We start from the raw sequence: 18,534 nt of genomic DNA, 5'->3' as shown, positions 1-18,534 counted from the left end.
TGGAATGAATCTCCACTCCGTCTAATAAGCTACCATTAGCCGACTAATTTGCATATATAGCTTGTTTTGGCTATGCATCCATCTTCCACAGTCCTAAGTGGACAGTTGCTCCTCTCTCCTCTGTGTGTGTCCGGTGTCCCCACTTGTATGACACGTGTACTATACATTGGCATTTTGGGGTGCACCGTGCACCATTGGACTGCATTGGGCAGCCAGGGCCATCTGTATTGAGTATTGAATGATAACCATTAAATGACCGGCCCTAGCTTTTTCCAACCCCTCCTGAGACCATGGTTCTTATTCTTAATTAGGGTGAAGGCGGGAGGAGTACTCTGTACTGGCTACCAACTGAGGTCCCACTTGGTTGAATTTGAAGCAATGGCCAATGGGATTTGGACACGTGGGTGGATAGTACAATTATACAAATGCATGAGCGCAAACATGATTAACTGGAGGGGATTCCAGTACAAAAATTGTCGGGCCATATTTCAAAACATGCCGGGCCCCGGGTCCGGTCACGCCCTCTACCCATATATGTAGTTGCTTCAGACTTCACAATGGCAATCGTGACTGGAAGGACTCTCCAGGGAGTGTGAGTGGAATGGGATCCCAGTACATCTTGCTAAATTTGGCTCTTACCCTCTTTCTTTAGTTGGAACAGACCACTGTGTGCAATTTTATTTCTATTTCTATTAAATTAAAATCTTGTAAATTACAATTATAATAGAACCTAGGTTGTGTTTGTGTAATTTTGTATGCAAAGATTAAAATATCTATACACTATACAAACTGATATATGTATATGTCGATATAGTTGATGTTTTTTGGTTTTATAATAATGAGAGGATCCTAGAAGAGATCTGCGACTTTTAAAAAGTTTTTAAAATGTTTGTATATCAATATATTTCGAACGTATTGAATAATATCAATGCTGATGTTGTTAAGGGTGTCAATGGACCGGTTTTGGAATTAGACCCCGTCCAGTCCAAAATCAATTTAGACGGATTGGACGGACCGACAAGACATATTGGATTGGATTAATCCGGTCCAAAATGTTTATTAGATTGGATTGGACCTGATTCGTTCATAACAAATTTATACTGGATTGGATTGGACCAAATCCAGTCCAATTGACACCCCTAGATGTTGTATCCATATTCTAATCTTTAATTGTGCATGTGCCTGCATTTTCTAATATTTTTATGGAGAAATTTCTTGGGCCTAGTGCCACTTTGGTCATCCCAACTTTAAAATGCAACAATTCAGAATTTGAACTTTCAAAACATGTCAATCTAGTACCTACCATTAACCGATCTGGTAACCAGTAGTTATGTGGCATTTGAAAAAGACACAAATGCCCTTCGAGTGTCATCTAATTTTCTTTATCAACCATTCAAACTTTGATAAAAAAAAATTAGCAATCCCAAATCCTTGCCTCTTGCCTCTTTTATTCAAGAAAGTTGGAGTCTAAAACGTCCAACTAACTCTAACTTTCTTGAATAGAAGAAGCAAGGATTTAAGATTGTTAATTTTTTGTCAATGTTTATTTGAGTGATTGATAAAGAAAATTAGATGACACTTGAAAGACATTTGTATCGTTTTGAAATGCTACTTAATGGCTGATTAATATGTGATTAACGGTAGGTATTGGGTTGACACCTTTTAAACTTTTTTTTTTATCATTTTCACAAGATAAAAACCATTCACAGGATTCAAATCAAAGGTTAGGAGCGCAATTGAAGTGTTTGATTGTCAATTTTGTCGGAATTTTTAATTAGTACAATTCATTGGATACCCACCACCACCAAACCAAATGGCTGAGAGGATCTGATTCGGACCGATCCTCTGCTCATCAGACTATGATATTAATTAATATTGCATTGCATATAACCCTCTATCCGAACCTTCTTTTTGTGGGCCCCATCATAAAATATACCTGATGCGTGGTGTTTGATTCATACATGATGGGAACTCCAAGTTTGACCTACTCGTAGCCTTGGAAACCTAGGAAAAGCTTTATTGTAAGTGGACGTGGTCGTGGTGCACGAGGAAATTAAAAGTTCTGATGGGTGTCTGTTGTTGGAGCTCCCACAAGGAGACAGAAGCTCGGTGTTAAGAAAAGTGGGTGGGTGAGTTAAATGGAGATGATGATGACGATGATGAAGATGATCACGATCATGGGGGTGGGACCGACCGCCATGTATTGATTTAATCCTAATTACCAACTTTGTTAGGAGGCGTTTCGCATCCCTTAATGGAACAAAGAGCACCTAATTAAAGCCTAAAGCAGACTTTGCTTTACCCCATAAAAAGAAGAAGAGGGTGGTGCATTTTTCTAACGTTTCAAAATCATTCAATTGGTAGGTCATGTGTATAAGCCATCAAGAAGCTCAAATATAATTATGCAATTCATTGTTCTTAACTTTTTTTTTTTCTTTTTCCTCTTCTTCTTCTTTCTATCTTGGTAATCCGTCAATTCGCCGGAATGTGAAGAAGAAAAATATGTATACTGGAGCAAGATTTAGCTGAATGCTTTAACTGTTCAGTAGGCTTACTTGGGGTCTGCATCTTTTATAATGAGGCCATGAATTTATTACTTGTGTAGAATTTCATCATTGGCTTTACAGCCCGCTAAACAGCTAAGTGTCCGAATTCCTATAATAAACTATGAAACAAATAATAACAACCCCCTTATTATCCATCAAATTTATATGCCACACAACCAATCCAATCCTTCACCCTATGTGGTGACTGATATTGGACATTATTATTGGTTAAATAATAACTAACACAACCATCCAATACACCTAATCTAAGAGTATGGACAAATGCAGATTACCTGATTGCAAATGGCTGTATGGCCGACTGTGGAACCAGTGATAACACCCCATGCTAGTCATAAATGATAAGTGAGAGATGGAATGGTTGTGGGCCTTACGTATTTTATGACCAGTGTTGTGATATTATCATTTGTTCCACAGCCTGGTATACAGTCATTGCATTCAGTTAATTCGATCTTACAGGAAATATGCTGCAAAACATAACCTTCGGGTGATTTAATAGTTTATAGCCCGAGTTTCTTGTGTATTGGCCTCAACGAGTTAGTGACCAAATAATTTTATTATAAACATGAGAGAAATGCCTGGAATTTTAGGCTGTATTTTGTTTGAAGGAAAAAGCAGGGAAAGGTAGGGAATACTTTACAAACCTTGTATAGGTTTTCTTACCATTTCTTTCAAACCAAACATAGCCTTAGTTTTCAAAATTTCACGAACAGTATCACTATCAAAAGCTGAGTTGATGAGATTGCAATTCCAAAATCTTGAATTATTGGCTACCTTATTATAGGGTTGTGGCCAAGAAGCTGATTTTTTTTTTTTTATCAATTTGCAATTGATCCAATGATCATTTAATACATGGGTGTTCCAACCAAGGTTCAAAAATCGCTACATATACTGGGCCCCTTTCCGATATGCCCCTACATTGTATCGGGTGAGGGCCGACTTAAACCGACCCCTTTGAATCGATTTTGAAAAAAATTAAAATTTAAGAAAGAAAAAGGATCGATACAGGCCGATATGCCCTAGTGATGTACCACTTTGCATCAATACTTTAAACCTTGGTTCCAACCATTTTAGATAATTCATTTACACCTAGCTAAGAGGTATGTACAGTAGTTCAGTAAACTTGACCAAAGAGGAGAATCACCAGGTTTCTTCTTTAGGCATCAAAAAGAACTATTTCACGTATTCTTGGCATTCATCAACAGCCGGGCCCATGAAGAATTTTCTTCTCGGGTGAACCTCCGGGCCAATTTTAAACGGACTTTGTTCATGAGTCTACGAGATCTTAAATCCAAACCACCTTTGTCCAAAGGACGGAGAAAACTGTTCGACCCTTTAAGATAAAGGTTTATTTTATTTTACTTTGGGTCCATCGCCGCCAAAAATCTCTATAGATTGAGTTCAGCTCTTTACAAATAGAGGTAGGAATGTTGAAACCTGCCCATGTGATAAAGTGGGATGGAAGAAAGAGTGGTCTTAATTAATGAGGGGGCACTTTCCAGCATGAGATAAAACCCAGACTTCCATCCTTTAAGTTTGGATCTAACATTCTCTACTATGAACTTCCAAGACGAAAATATCCTCGAGGTGTCAAGAAGCGGGCCTCCAAGGTACATATCATGCAGGTGTAACTCCGCCACTCCCAATTTATGAATAATTGAGTTTCTCACCAAAGAAGTCATATGTTAAGGTTCAAAGATACATCGTGTCGGTGGTTTCTCAATACACCCCTTCAGGGATTGTATCGGGTCATGCACTGGTTCAGAAGATAGTCGGACCTAAAATCGATCCCTCTGAACCAATTTCAAAAAAAATAAGTAAAACCTAAAAAAAAAATACCGATACAGTGTGATACGCTTCTAACAGCATATTGGGCGTATTGATATTTTGAACCTGTCGTATACTCGTATGTTTACTAAAATAAATGGCAAACTTCTCAAAGTAAACTTGTTGGCCCGACCAGGGGCAAAATCTTTCTAGCAAATCTTTCAAACACTGAACCTCATCAAGGTCATCAACACCAAAAATGAGAAGATTGTCTGCAAACAACAAATATTCATCTGAAGACTAGAGTTGCCCACTTTGAAACCTTTGACATTAAAACCAATAGAGGGCTTCGGAGAGCATTCTTGACAGCAGCTCTAAATACATTAGAAAAAGGAACGGGAAAGGGAATCCATAAAAAGTGGTATATAAAAAATTAAGGAATTTTTAGGAAAATTCATAAAGAATTTCACAAAATTTGTTAGGAATTCTTCCTCAAATTTTTGTTTCTCTCTTATTTTCTGTAAAACCAAACATAAACTTCTTAGAGAAATAGGAAGTCCAAGGGACAAAGTTTGACTGCTTAGAAGAAATAATATGGGCTGCTTTGAAGAGCTTGGATATCCTACAAGTCAAAACTCTATGCACATTGGGATGACAATTTTTCCTTTTTCCCCAATCCCTGTGGGGACCCGCCTGGAATGGGGCAAGGATGGGGATGATTTTTCCTCCATGGGGACGGGGATGGAGAAAGTTTCATCCCTGTTGGTGGGAATGGGGGGAGCACTCTCTGCCCTGTGGGGACTCCAATCTCCACCCCATGGCGATCCTACTAACATATATGTATATGCATGCCTATATATGTATGTATGTATGTATGTTAACATTTTAAAAAATGTGATTGAATTAATATGATTGAATATATTTGAATCATTTCTAATAAAATTGTATATTTTAACTATTTTACTTTTAACTTTCAAATAAAAAAAAAAAAAAACAAAATAGTTGACATTATAAAAAATCACGGAGAATTGAGATCTCCATGGGGATGGGGATAATCTTATACCCGCTAGCGGGGATGGGGATGGGGAATTTCATAATATGTAATTGCAATTGCATAATAAACAAAAACAAAATGATCTTAATATGCAATTGCATGGTATTGCTTTCAAAGTGTGTGCAAAGTTTTTGCCTACGGCTTAATTTAGAAGGAATACAAATACAAATATACACAGTATAAATACATACAGAATAATACAAAATATAAAGTTTTGCACTCTACATAGGTACTCCTTTCAAATTGAACTTACATGTTTTGAGGCTTCCAAACTTACCTTACACGAAACTTCAAAACAGCCCAGACTGTATTTTTTGAACAGTCAAAATTTCCTCTGTGGCTAATTACAATGGAAAATACTTGACTCCTACCTGGTTTGGTGGAAAATAGATTCGGTAGTCACACCATTGTGAGCACATTCAGTAAGAACATATACTCTGACGGGTGCCTCAGAATTTTGTTTAAATCATTTCAAGGTCAAGGGTAGGGTGGAAATATTTTATGGAGCAGATCTTACAAATTTTCCTGAATGCTTAGTCAATGTGCTCATCTTGTGTGCCTATTTGATCTGGACTCAAGATGCAAACCACCCAATGCAATTTATATATTAATTTTAGGATTTAGACCTTGTTCACTTTTCGGTAAGTTACTTATCCGGCTAAATGCAATTACCCAGTTAAGTGTATTTACCCATATTCTTTTATTTCTCAGGTAAATAAGGCAATGACCATTTTGGCCATAGAAATCAATTATTAAAGGGGACATTTTTGTACCATTCGAGTGTTGGCAACTTTCCTCCTATGTGGGAATAGGAGATGGGTATCACTTTCCTGGGTAAGTGATACATAAGAAAATAAACTTTCCCTAATCTCCACATAAAGCTGAAAAAAGAACATGGGACTCTTGGTCAATGGAAACCAAAATCCCATTAAACCAACTTTCCTCTCTCTCTAAATCCAAAAAAAAGAACACCCCTTTAAGGAATTAGAGGTTTAGTGTTATAAGGGTTTAGAATCTAGGTTTTTTAATGTAAAAATTGAGAGATGATTGGGTGCTATTATTATCGTGGACAACTACCATCTACAAAGACACTTCATCTATCCATAGATGTATTGCCCTAGCCCACCACAAAGTCACTTCATCTAATTCAAGGTGTGGCAGAATCTACATTTTGAGAGGAAGAAAGATGCAAAATGACAACGTGTTCTTCAAAAATGCATTCACGTTCAATCTAATTCAAATATAATCACTAACAAAAAAAAAAAATGCTTTCAAAGTGCAGTTTTTGTGGAGACTAAGTTTAATGTTTTATTTTATGCACTTAAGTTTGGACTGGACGATCGGATCGAAAAAACCGAGAACCAGTCAGGTAATCGGTTTCAGTTATCCCTAAAACTGGAAATTTGCCCAAAATCGTTGATTTTGATCAGTAAATCGCTGACCCAGGTGATTAATCGTTTGAACTGTTCAAATGATTTTGACCATTTTTAATTTTTTTGTCAGAACGGTCCAACCATCTGTTTGACCCGGTAACCAGACCCTGACCAGTTTGGTTTCCAAATCGTTTTTAAAAACTATGATTTCAACCCTTTCGCTCCAATGATCTAATCTAGGTTTAACAACATTAATTCAGGCTAATATCTCAGAATTCAAAAGTAAGAGTGCAACTTTAGTGGATTAGGGTTGGGATTTTGTTAAAATTTCAATGGGCCGCAGAAGGTGATAAAATCACAATTAACCTGATTGATCAACGGGAGGATAAATAGATATAAGCTAGAAATTCACAATCAGGTCGCTAGATTTTATAAATACAAGGAAAATACATCCATGTAAATTGATTTTGATGTAATAAGACTTTCAACAACCAAATGGATATGGACGGCAATAATTAATTCACTTGCATTGAATATTTAGCTGAAAGGGTAGTAAACAGTCCGAGTTCTCCGATCAAGCTTTACTCACTCGACTGAGACCTTCGCTTGTCACCATAACGCTCAAAGTGGCTTGTTTTAATTATATTGGGTTTTAAACTACTTCACATTTTATTCAACCGTTCAGTTGTGGTGAGGTGTGGTTTATCATATTGTAGTATGGTTTTTATCATATTCAAAATGTTGGTTACAGGTTTTTTTTTAGCCTCAACCATGCCACAGGATAATATAACCCCAGTGTTAGTTATGGTGCTTTGTAGGCTCAGTTTTAGTTAATCAATTTTATTTTATTATTAGTTATTATTTTATTAGTTCTCTTATGTGTGTAACTGCAGTGGTTAGGTTATGGGAGAGCGGTATTCTTGAAAGATGAAGGAAGACCCGAGGCAAGAAGTAGGTTTGGAGGCTAGGGTCAATGGAAGTGATAATGTGGCAGGATGGAATGGTTGAGTGAATGATTTCGTTATGAGGAGGATCCCCATTTATAAGGAGGGATCCCGAGGTCCCAAAAGGAAGGAATTAAAAGTGTTTGATTTCCACTAGGAAATGGAGTATTATATTCGTTGTCGGTCATTAAGGAGCACTGCTAAGGTTTTGCCACATGTCATATGAGATCTCTCAATGATAAACTTTCTTTTCATTTAAGGATTCTCATAATCCGCGTGTACTACATCCTTTCACAACCTACTTAACCAACATGGCGTTGGTGACGTCATTGTTTGGTGGGCACATCTTTACTAAACTTACATGGTGCCTTATCACACACATAACTTAAAGTTGCATGTGTAGCTGATATTTAACTCCGATTCATAGTGACATGTGGTTCCGTAATAGTCCGAAATTCATCATAAAACTGCGTGCATCCAAAGTTCATCACAAAACTACGTGTATCCGAGGTTTATCGCAAAACCATGTGCGTCCAAGGTTTATCGCAGAACCGTGTGCATCTAAACCTCACTGTGGATTTACATTGGCTAAAGTTTATCCTGACTTGTGTCGGGTACAAATTTATCGCAAACATGTGGTGAGTCATATGTTCATCAAATATGTTCGATGAGTTATAAGCTCATCATAGGTAACCGATGAGATGAATTCATCGCAAACGTTCATGTAGTATCAATTTGGTATCTTCTATACTTTGATGGTCTGAACGATCACTATGTACTTACAATGTGTGTATTTTATATTTTTATATTACTTTTAATTTTTTGGATAAATTTCTTAAAATACCACTATTGTTTAGTTAATTGAAAAACTGTACTCTTACCGTTTAACTATCAAATAAACGGTTGATGCAAATCCAATGTGCATAGACGACACCAAGCACCTCAAGAGACTGAGTCATCTGACCACGGATCTCGTTAATGGTAGGCAGGTATCATATCATCTGGCGTTGTGCTTTGCCCACCACCGGCCATCTCTAATGACCACTGGTAACATTAAATAGGTGTGCGTTTTTCTCACATCAGATGTTGGAATTGGCTCAAAATAAAATTAGTTACAGAAAGTGGCTATTAGTGCATGGTAACTATTAAGTAGTTATAGAAAATGACTATTAGTGCATGGTAACCATAAAGTAGTTACAGAAAGTGGCTATTAGTGCATGGTAACCACAAAGTCAGATATAAAAGGAGTGGATATCTTGTATCTACATCTCCTTCTTCTTCTTCTACAATTATAATGAAAGATCTCTCTCTGGAGTGTGTTCTCTTCCCATAGATGTAGGAGGATTTTCTCCGAACCATGTAAATTCTTGTGTCTCCATACCTATTTGCTTGAATTTTTTTTTGTTTACTTTGCCATTTTGTGTGTTCTCCATTTTTCTTAACGGGTTGATTTAGGATATGTGATCTAATGCTTCTACACCAACAAATGGTATCAGAGTCAAGTTATTAAATCTGTGAAGTACTTACGATGGCGAAGATGTCGACTATAAATTTGGAGGTGGAAAATTTTGATGGCAAGACGAATTTTGGGTTGTGGAAAAAGAGGGTGAAGGCAGTTCTGGTACAACAAGGTCTTCACAAAGCTCTCCTTGGAAAGGAGAAGGCAGAGAAGATGAGAAGTGATGAGTGGGCTGAGTTAGATCTGAAAGCATTGAGCATGATTTAGTTATACTTGGCAGATGAAGTGATGTACAACATACTCAATGAGGAAACCACCATTGGCTTGTGGACAAAGTTGGAGAAATTGTATATGACATAATCTCTCACTAATAAGTTGTACCTAAAGAGGCAATTATATAGTTTGCATATGGCCAATGGAACCAATTTATTGGACCATTTGAATACATTCAATCGGTTGATTGCACAACTTCTCAATGTAGATGTAAAGATTGATGAAGAAGATAAGGCGATTCTTCTCCTCTTATCTCTCCCAAAATTGTATGATCATTTAGTGATGACCATCTTGTATGGGAATGATACATTGGTGATTGATGAGGTCACAAGTACTTTGTTGTCAAATGAGATGCAACAAAAGCCTACCTTTAGTGATAGTGAAAGTTTGATTGCAAATGGTTCGGGTTATGACCGGGGCAGATCTAAAGAAATGTGAGATAAGAAGAATAAAGGCATGGCAAAATTCAAATTGAAGAAAACACAATGCAATGGTGCAAGAAAGATGGTCACTGGCTAAGGGATTGCACGAAATTTGTAGAGGTAAGTGTTGCTTCTGATACAGAGAATGATGGAGATCTTCTTACGGCCTCCTCAGGTATGGATCCCTTGGATAATTGGATACTTGATTTTCGATGTTCTTATCATATGTGTCCTTATAGAGATGGTTTTCTATATATGAGTCACAAGTTGGCGGCACAATTCTTATGGGAAATAATGCCGAGTGTAAAATTGTTGGGATTGGGACAATTGAAATCAAGATGTTTGATGGGATTGTTAGAACATTAACAAATGTTAGACATGTCCCAGATCTTAAGAAAAGTTTAGTCTCACTTGGTGCTTTAGATGATCTTGGGTGTACATATAGTGGGGCTGATGGAGTCATAAAAGTTAAAAGGGTGCCATGGTTGTCATAAAAGGAGAGAAAATTGATCATTATATAGGTTAATTGGAAAAACTATCATTAGGAATGCAGTTGTCACATCCACTTTAGATGATGATTATAGTCAGTTATGGCACTTGAGATTGACACACATTAGCGAGAGAGGCATGATAGAACAACACAAAAGGAAATTATTTGATGGTGTTAAATCTTGCAAATTAGATTTCTACAAATATTGTATTTTTGGAAAGCAATGCAGTGTCAGTTTTACAATATCTACTAAAAGAAGCAAAGAGATTCTTGAGTATGTGCATGCAGATACATGGGGTTCATCGCTAGTGACTTCTAGTGGTGGAGCACGATATTTTGTTAGCTTTGTTGATGATTATTCTAAAATGGTTTTGATGTACTTCATGAAGCATAAATCTGAAGTTTTTGAGAAGTTCGAGATTTGGAAGGCAAAAGTGGAGAAGCAAACCGGAAAGCAGATAAAATATCTATGGACAGATAATGGTGGAGAGTTTACCTCTACATAGTTTCAAAAATTGTGTAGCAGAAGGGATTACTCGACATCTTACTACTCCAGGCACACCACAACAGAACGGGATAGCAGAAAGAATGAATAGGACACTACTAGAGAAGGCAAGGTGCATGAGAATCTTTGCAGATTTACCAAAGTAGTTTTGGGCCGAGGTAGTTAATATGGCCTATTATGTGGCAAATAGATCACCTTCCAAAGCATTGGGACTCAAGACAGTAGAAGAGGTATGGACTGGTAATTCTGTTGATTACTCAAATTTGAGAATTTTTGAATGCCCTTGTTATGTCTTGTTATAGGATAGAGAGAGAACAAAGCTTGATGCTAAGTCAAAACCTTGCATTTTTCTAGGATACAATGAAGGGGTGAAAGGATTCTGACTTTGGAATTCTAACACCAAGAAGGTTGAGATAAGCAAAGATGTTGTATTTGATGAAGCTTCTATGTTGAAGAAAAATCTACAGCAAATCCGAGATGGAAAGAAGAGCAATACCTCAATTCAAGTGGAGCTAACTGAGGAAGAGAAAATGGGTAGTGAACCAATCGCTACAGATTCTGCTCATCAAAGCCAAGAAGTTGCACAATCCCAAGAGGAACCACCATATTCCATTGCTGTAGGTAGGGCTAAAAGGAACATAAAGAGACCAGTTAGATTTGATGATACAGTTGCATTTGCATTAGCAACTAATTGTGATGATCCAATGACATACAAAGAGGCAATGAAAGATAAAAACACCTCACTATGGATGGGTGCTATGAAAGAGGAGATGGCTTCTCTTTGGAAGAATGAAACTTGGAAGTTAGTAGAATTGCCTAAGAGTAAAAAGGCTATTGGGTGCAAGTGGGTGTACAGAAAAAAAGAGGCTTCATTTGCAAGCAAACCAATTAGGTACAAGGCAAGGTTAGCAACAAAAGGATATGCACAAGAGGAAGGAGTGGACTTCAATGAGATTTTTCCTCCAGTAGTGAAGCACTATTCCATTAGAATATTGTTGGCGATAGTGGCTATGTGGGATATGGAGTTGGAGTAGCTTGATGTGAAAACAACCTTCCTTCATGGGAGCTTAGAAGAGAAAATTTACATGGTGCAGCTCAATGGGTTTGTTAAGAAAGGCAAAGAACTGGTATGCAAGTTGAATAGGTCGCTCTATGTCCTTAAGCAAGCACTGGGACAATGGAACAAGCGCTTTGACACCTTTATGACTTCACATGGCTACATCAGAAGTAAGTACAACAGTTGTGTTTATTTTTGTTTCTTTCATGATGATTCCATTATACTATTGATGCTTTATGTTGATGACATGCTTATTTCTTGTAAGAGTTTGCATGAGATTGCTAAGTTAAAGCAGGAATTGAGCATAGAATTTGAGATGAAAGATTTAGGTGGAGCAAAGAAAATCTTGGGTATGGAAATTCAAAGAGACAAGCGCAATGGGAAGATGTGGTTGACCCAAAAATGGTATATTGAGAAGGTATTGACCAAATTCAATATGAAGGAGGCTAAGGCAGTGAGCACACCACTAGTTCAACACTTCGAACTATCTCTTCAACATTGTCCAAAGATAGAGGAAGAACATGAGGAGATGATACATATACCATATGCCAATGCAGTTGGATGTCTTATGTATGCTATGGTATGCACCAGACCGGGCTTATCTCAAATAGTTAGTGTTGTGAGCAGATTTATGGCTAATTCGGGGATTGCTGTAAAGTGGATTCTGCACTACTTGAACGGTACCTAAGGTACAAGTTTACTATTTCAGAATGGTTTGAAAGGAAACAAAGTGGTTGGGTATGTAGATTCAAATTTTGCAAGTAACCTTGACACAAGAAAGTCTACTATGAGATATATTTTCACTCTTGGTCAAGGTCCTATTAGTTGGAGATTTATATTATAAGATACGGTGGCTCTGTCTACTACAGAAGCAGAGTACATGGCGGCAGTAGAGGCAGCCAATTGGTTCAAGAGTTTGGAATTGATCAGAAGAACACTTGTGATCACTATGATAGTCAGAGTGCTATATGTCTTGCAAAGAATCCAGTATACCATGCAAGGACTAAGCACATAAATGTGCGGTATCACAGGCTCAAAGATTTTGTAGAGATTGTGACATTCAGTTGGAGAAGATTTCTTCCCAAATGAACATAGCAGACATGATGACCAAGCCATTGCCAAGGGAGAGGTTCAAGCATTGCCTGAATCCTTCAAACATACAATAGTGCTAAGTTATGAAGGCCCCAGGAAGAGGGGGTAATCTAGATAGAGAAATGGAGCAGGGTGAAGAAGAGAGTTGAAGACTTTTTTTTTTTGAGTCAAGGTGGAGAATGTTGGAATTGACTCAAAATAAAATCAGTTACAAAAAGTGGCTATTAGTGATATTAGTGCATGGTAACTGATGGAGGATGATTTGACCCGACCTACTGAGATGATGCCACATGGACCTGACTCAGCACGAGCAACAACTCAACAGCTTGGTTTGACTGCGACCAAGTAACGAGTCTGTAGAACAACTCGCTACGTCATAGCTCTCTATAGGGGGAGCTCGCTACAACGCGAGCTCCAGATCCCCTGAGCTACTGAGAAGGGAATACTTAAAGATTATTTCAGCTCGCGAGCTAGGGAAACCAATTCACTCTAGCACCTGGGCAGAAGAACTGCCCCAAAGACCAACCTTGATAAGGGTTACCTCGAAGTACCCCTAAGAGCTTGCTACAAAGTAGCTTGCGGATAGCCCGCTACGAAGTAACTTGCGACTGTGATGTGACGCTCTCAGGAAACTTCCATCTGACAAGACCGTGCTCGTTAGACTGTGCCACGTCTCTCGACTGACGGCACAGTCCCTGCCCGATTGACAGTCTGCCCCACATCTCTCGACAGATGGTGGCGTGTCTGTCTCTTCGAAGACGTGCCACTCAGCCAAGCGGGTAGTGCATTGTAACGATCACCTATGCAGCCCTGGCAGGTAACAACTATGACAGGAGCCCAATGGTGGTTACGCTTGATTTGACAAGAACGCCCCTATAAAAGCCCTATAAGCGGAGAGACAGACTCTCTCTCGAATTAGATATGAACTTGCACTCTTACTTGCTCATGAGCTAATCTCGAGACATAGTGATCCAGCACGATCTACACTCTTAGCCTTTTATACTCTCTCTCTCTTCTTCCTCCCCAACGTTCTAACTTAAGCTTCAGAGTATTCCCGCCGGGCAAATCCCCAGGAATCCTTCTTCTTCATCTTCTCAATTGTCGTTCATTGCCAACAAGGAGCCAGTCAACAACCAGCTAGGAGTGCCTGGATAATGCCGCATCATTTGGCGCCGCTTGTGGGAAGCGCTTCTGAAAGCCTTCCTCCAAGCTTTTACAGCACCTTCTTCCAAAAACGTAGCATTCTTCATGGCTTCTTCCAGAGCGCTTCTGGGGAGCAGCCCCAGCTTCCTACTGTCTACATTGGACAGTTTACTGTCCCCCTCACCATGGATGGAGTCCCCAGTTTGAATGTGCCTCTCACGGTGGCACCCGTCGCTGCCCCGCTCCCTTCTACAGTAGGAGCAACCTTTGCTGAACCCTCGGTTGTGCCCCCAACGGCCAACTCGAACCAACTGGAGGACTTAGTGCAATGCATGCGGGCCATGCATGCTCAAATGAAACAATTCCAACAATTCAAACTCTACCAACAAGTGTTGCACCAGGTTTCCCAGTACCAGTACCAGCAGCAGTTTCCCTCTCTGCCCCAGGCCCAGCCGTCGCTTCCCCCTTAGCACCAAGCCAACCCGCCGGAGTGAGTGGCCTCATCGGGGAGAAGCTTCCCAGGCCCAGGATCTAGCCAAGAGCCACACCTCTTCCCATAGCAAGAAGGAGAGGCCGGCTAATCCCTCGGCACTCGCCTTGCAGCCTATGGGCGGGCCAGGGGCCTCTCACCCAACAAAGCCCATGTCACCACAACCTTCGCAGTTCGAGCTCCCGTTAGTGGACAACCCGTTCGAGGTCCTGGCAACAGGCTATAGACAGGGCCCTTCGATTCAGAGTTGTCACCAGCAGTCCGAGCCTATCGAGTTCGGCAACACCGAAGTGTCGAGCACCAACGCTGAACCGGCAAAATAGCAGTGCAAATGCCGATGAGCTCGTCGAACTGCTTCTAGAGCCTCTCCCGAGCTCAAAGTAAAAGAGGAGGTATGCTCATCTAAAGTGAAAGCTACCCCCCTCCTCTCGGTTTCTTCCCCGCTATCTCCAGAACTCCTTGTTGTCCCCATGCCAAAGGATTTCAAGCTCCCTCCTCTAGACAAGTATGATGGATCTTTCGATCCAAATGACCATGTGGACGCCTTCCAATCCCAGATGCACCTGGCATGAGCCAGCGAGTCCTGCATGTGCATGACCTTTTCCACTACCTTCAAAGGAGTGGCCTGCACCTGGTACCGAAACCTCGAGCCTGACTCGATAAGAAGTTGGGCGTAGTTTGTGCAGGTTTTCACCTCCCACTTCGTCACCAACAAGAGGTGCCCCCGAACTCAGGAGAGCCTCCTTGGCATAGTGCAAAAGGAAGGGGAGTCCATCTGGAGATACATCAACGGTTCAATGACGCTTGTTTACAGATACCCGACCTGGATCCCGTAGTTCACCTCATAGCAGCCAAGCGAGGTATCACCCATAAGGAGTTCAAGTGGCACGTAGTTGTCAACCAACCCAAAACCATAACCGAGTTCCTTAAGCTCGTGGATCGCTTTATTGGGACTGAGGAGGAGATCAACTAGAAGGGTGAGTAGGCCTTAGAAAAAAGAAAGAGGGAGCCAGAACCCTCGTCTCAGAGCGACAACAGGAAGAAGAAGGACATAGCTCGGGGGGCGAGGCCAGTCCAACCCTCCCAAGCTTCAGCAGCAAAAAGGGACTACACGCCCCTCAACACAAAACGGGCTGAAATCCTCATGGTGATCAAGGACGCTCCATATGTGAAGTGGCCACACCGGCTGAAGGCCGACCCTAACACTCGGAATAAAATTTGTATTGTAGTTTTCATAAAGATCACGATCATAGTACCGAGAGTTGTAAAAACCTCCACAATGAGATAGAAGAGCTCATCCGTCGCGGATATTTACGAAATTTTGTACAAAATAATAATAATAATAATAATAATAATAATAATAATAATAATAATAATAATAAAGCAGGTCAACAAGGAGAGCAAAGTAGAGATGCTCCCGAGTCCAGCAGGCAAGTGGAACAACCGCAGAAGTAGCCCCCCGAGGAGAGACTAGTCCGGGGGATCATCCATGTTATAGTTGGAGGCTCGATCGTAGCGGGCTGCACCTCAGTAGACCCCATCTTCTTCACAGAAGATGATGCACACAGGGTCCACTACCCCCATGATGATGTGCTCGTCATAAAGGTGAAGATCAATGACTTCGAAGTTAAGCGAGTCCTTGTCGATTCAAGCAGCTTGGCAGACATCCTCTTCAAAGCAGCCTTCAACAAACTTCAGCTTCAGGAGAGCGACTTAAAGCCCGCGAGCACTCCCCTGGTTGTGAGGCTCAACCACGACTTCTTGGTGGTCGCAACCCCCTCCCCGTACAACACTATAGATGGTCAGCTGATTAGCCATGCATTACGGGCTGTGGTGTCCACCTACTACTTGGCCATGAAGTTCCCCATGGACTTTGGCATCGGGGTAGCGTGAGGTGACCAGCTTGAGTCTCGCAAATGCTATGTCGCCGCCCTCAAGGGAAAAGCCAAGGTGGCCGACAACCTCGAGCTGGAGCGACCTACGGAGCAGAGTGAGGAGTGAGCTGCGCCTACGGAGGAAACCGTCTCTATCCCAACCTCGGCAGAGGACCCTGCCCGAACACTTCAGATCGATGCTTCCATCGAGGAGCCCCTACGATCCAAACTGGTACGCTTTCTACTTAAGAATTTAGATGTTTTTGCTTGGTCCGCGGTGGAAATGCCTGGCGTAGACCCCAACATCATAACTCATAAGCTTAATACTGATCCTGTAGTTTGGCCCGTTAGATAGAAGAAACGCAACTTAACCCCGGAGCGGTGGAGGGCAGTCGACAAGGAGGTCAGAAAGCTCATTGCAGCCAATTTTATCAGGGAAGTCCATTACCCGAGCTGGGTGGCCAACCCCGTTCTGGTGAGAAAAGCTAACGGTAAATGGCGCATGTGCGTCGACTACACCGACTTGAACCAAGCTTGCCCAAAGGACTGCTTCCCACTCCCCATGATTGACCGCCTAGTGGATACGACTTCGGGGCATGAGTTGCTGAGCTTTCTAGATGCCTACTCGGGCTACAACCAGATCAGGATGGACCTAGCCGATGAAGAGAAAACTGCCTTCGTAACTGAGCTCGGCCTATATTGTTACAAGGTCATACCCTTCGGATTAAAAAATGTTATGTAGATGACATGGTCATCAAAAACCCAACTCTCTTGCGACTTAATACAAGATTTGGACTTAGTTTTTGAAATTCTGCGTAAATTCAATATGAAGTTGAACCTGAATAAATGTGCCTTTGGAGTCACCTTGGGTAAATTCCTGGGGTACATCGTGAACTAGCATGACATTGAGGCCAACCCAGACAAAATAAAGGCCATCTTAGACATGCAACCACCCCAATAAATGAAAGAGGTTCAGAGGCTGAATAGCCGAATAGCCGCCCTGAGCTGCTTCATGTCCAAGTCAGTAGATCGCTACCTACCTTTCTTTAAAGCAATTAAAAGCAAAGGGTTCGAATGGACCCAAGTCTATCAGCTCGCATTCGACAAGCTCAAAAAATACCTCGCTAGTATACAGGTCTTAACCCGACCCAAAGAGGGTAATGTTTAAGAGTTGTACCTCTTGGCCAGCGACGAAGTGGTCAGGTCGGTACTAATAAAAGAAGTAGATTGGGTCCATCGACCTATCTACTATGTTAGTAAAGTGTTGCAGGGAGCAGAGACAAGATACCCGGAGATAGAAAAACTAGCCTACGCATTGGTTATCACAGCCCGAAAGCTCCACCCATACTTCCAAGCTCACACTGTTATCGTCCTCATCGACAAACCCCTGAGGCAAGTCTTACTCAAGCCCGAGGTCTCCGATCAACTGACAAAGTGGTCCATTGAGCTCAGTGAGTACAATCTCTAATATAAGCCACAGATTGCTATTAAAACCGAAGCCTTAGTAGATTTCATTGTAGAATGCACTTTTAGCTCCGAAGTCCCCAGGCCGGTTGAGCACGAGGCCCCCAGTTCGGGCGAGCCCGAAGCTCCTAGGCCAATTGAGTCTGAGCGCTGTGAGGTTGCAGCCAGTGCAGCATCTCTCCTAGTTAGGCCAAGTGCAAACTGGGATGAGGAGCCCTGGATCCTTCACGTAGATGGCTCCTCGAACCAGCAGCGGTGCTGGAATAGTCCTGCACGACCCAAGTGGCACAAAGTTGGAGTACGCACTGCGCTTCGAGTTTGTGGCATCCAACAATGAAGCGGATTACGAAGTGTTGATAGCTGGGCTATCTCTAGCAGAGCCGAGATGGATTGACCCGCTCGCAAGCTACCTGCTACATGGGACCCTCCCTGCAGATCGCAACTCCGCCAGAAGGGTTGAGCATCAGGTGGCCAAATATGTCATGATAGACGAACGGCTGTACCAAAAATCCTACACCCTCCCCTACCTGTGTTGCTTGCGACCTACCAAAGTCGAGCTCATA

Source organism: Nelumbo lutea, chromosome 1 (genome assembly GCF_056320005.1).
Source record: "Nelumbo lutea isolate HS-2025 chromosome 1, American lotus-T2T, whole genome shotgun sequence".
NCBI lineage: Eukaryota > Viridiplantae > Streptophyta > Magnoliopsida > Proteales > Nelumbonaceae > Nelumbo > Nelumbo lutea.
The sequence above is the reverse complement of the archived record's forward strand: the minus strand, read 5'-3'. Positions refer to the sequence as shown.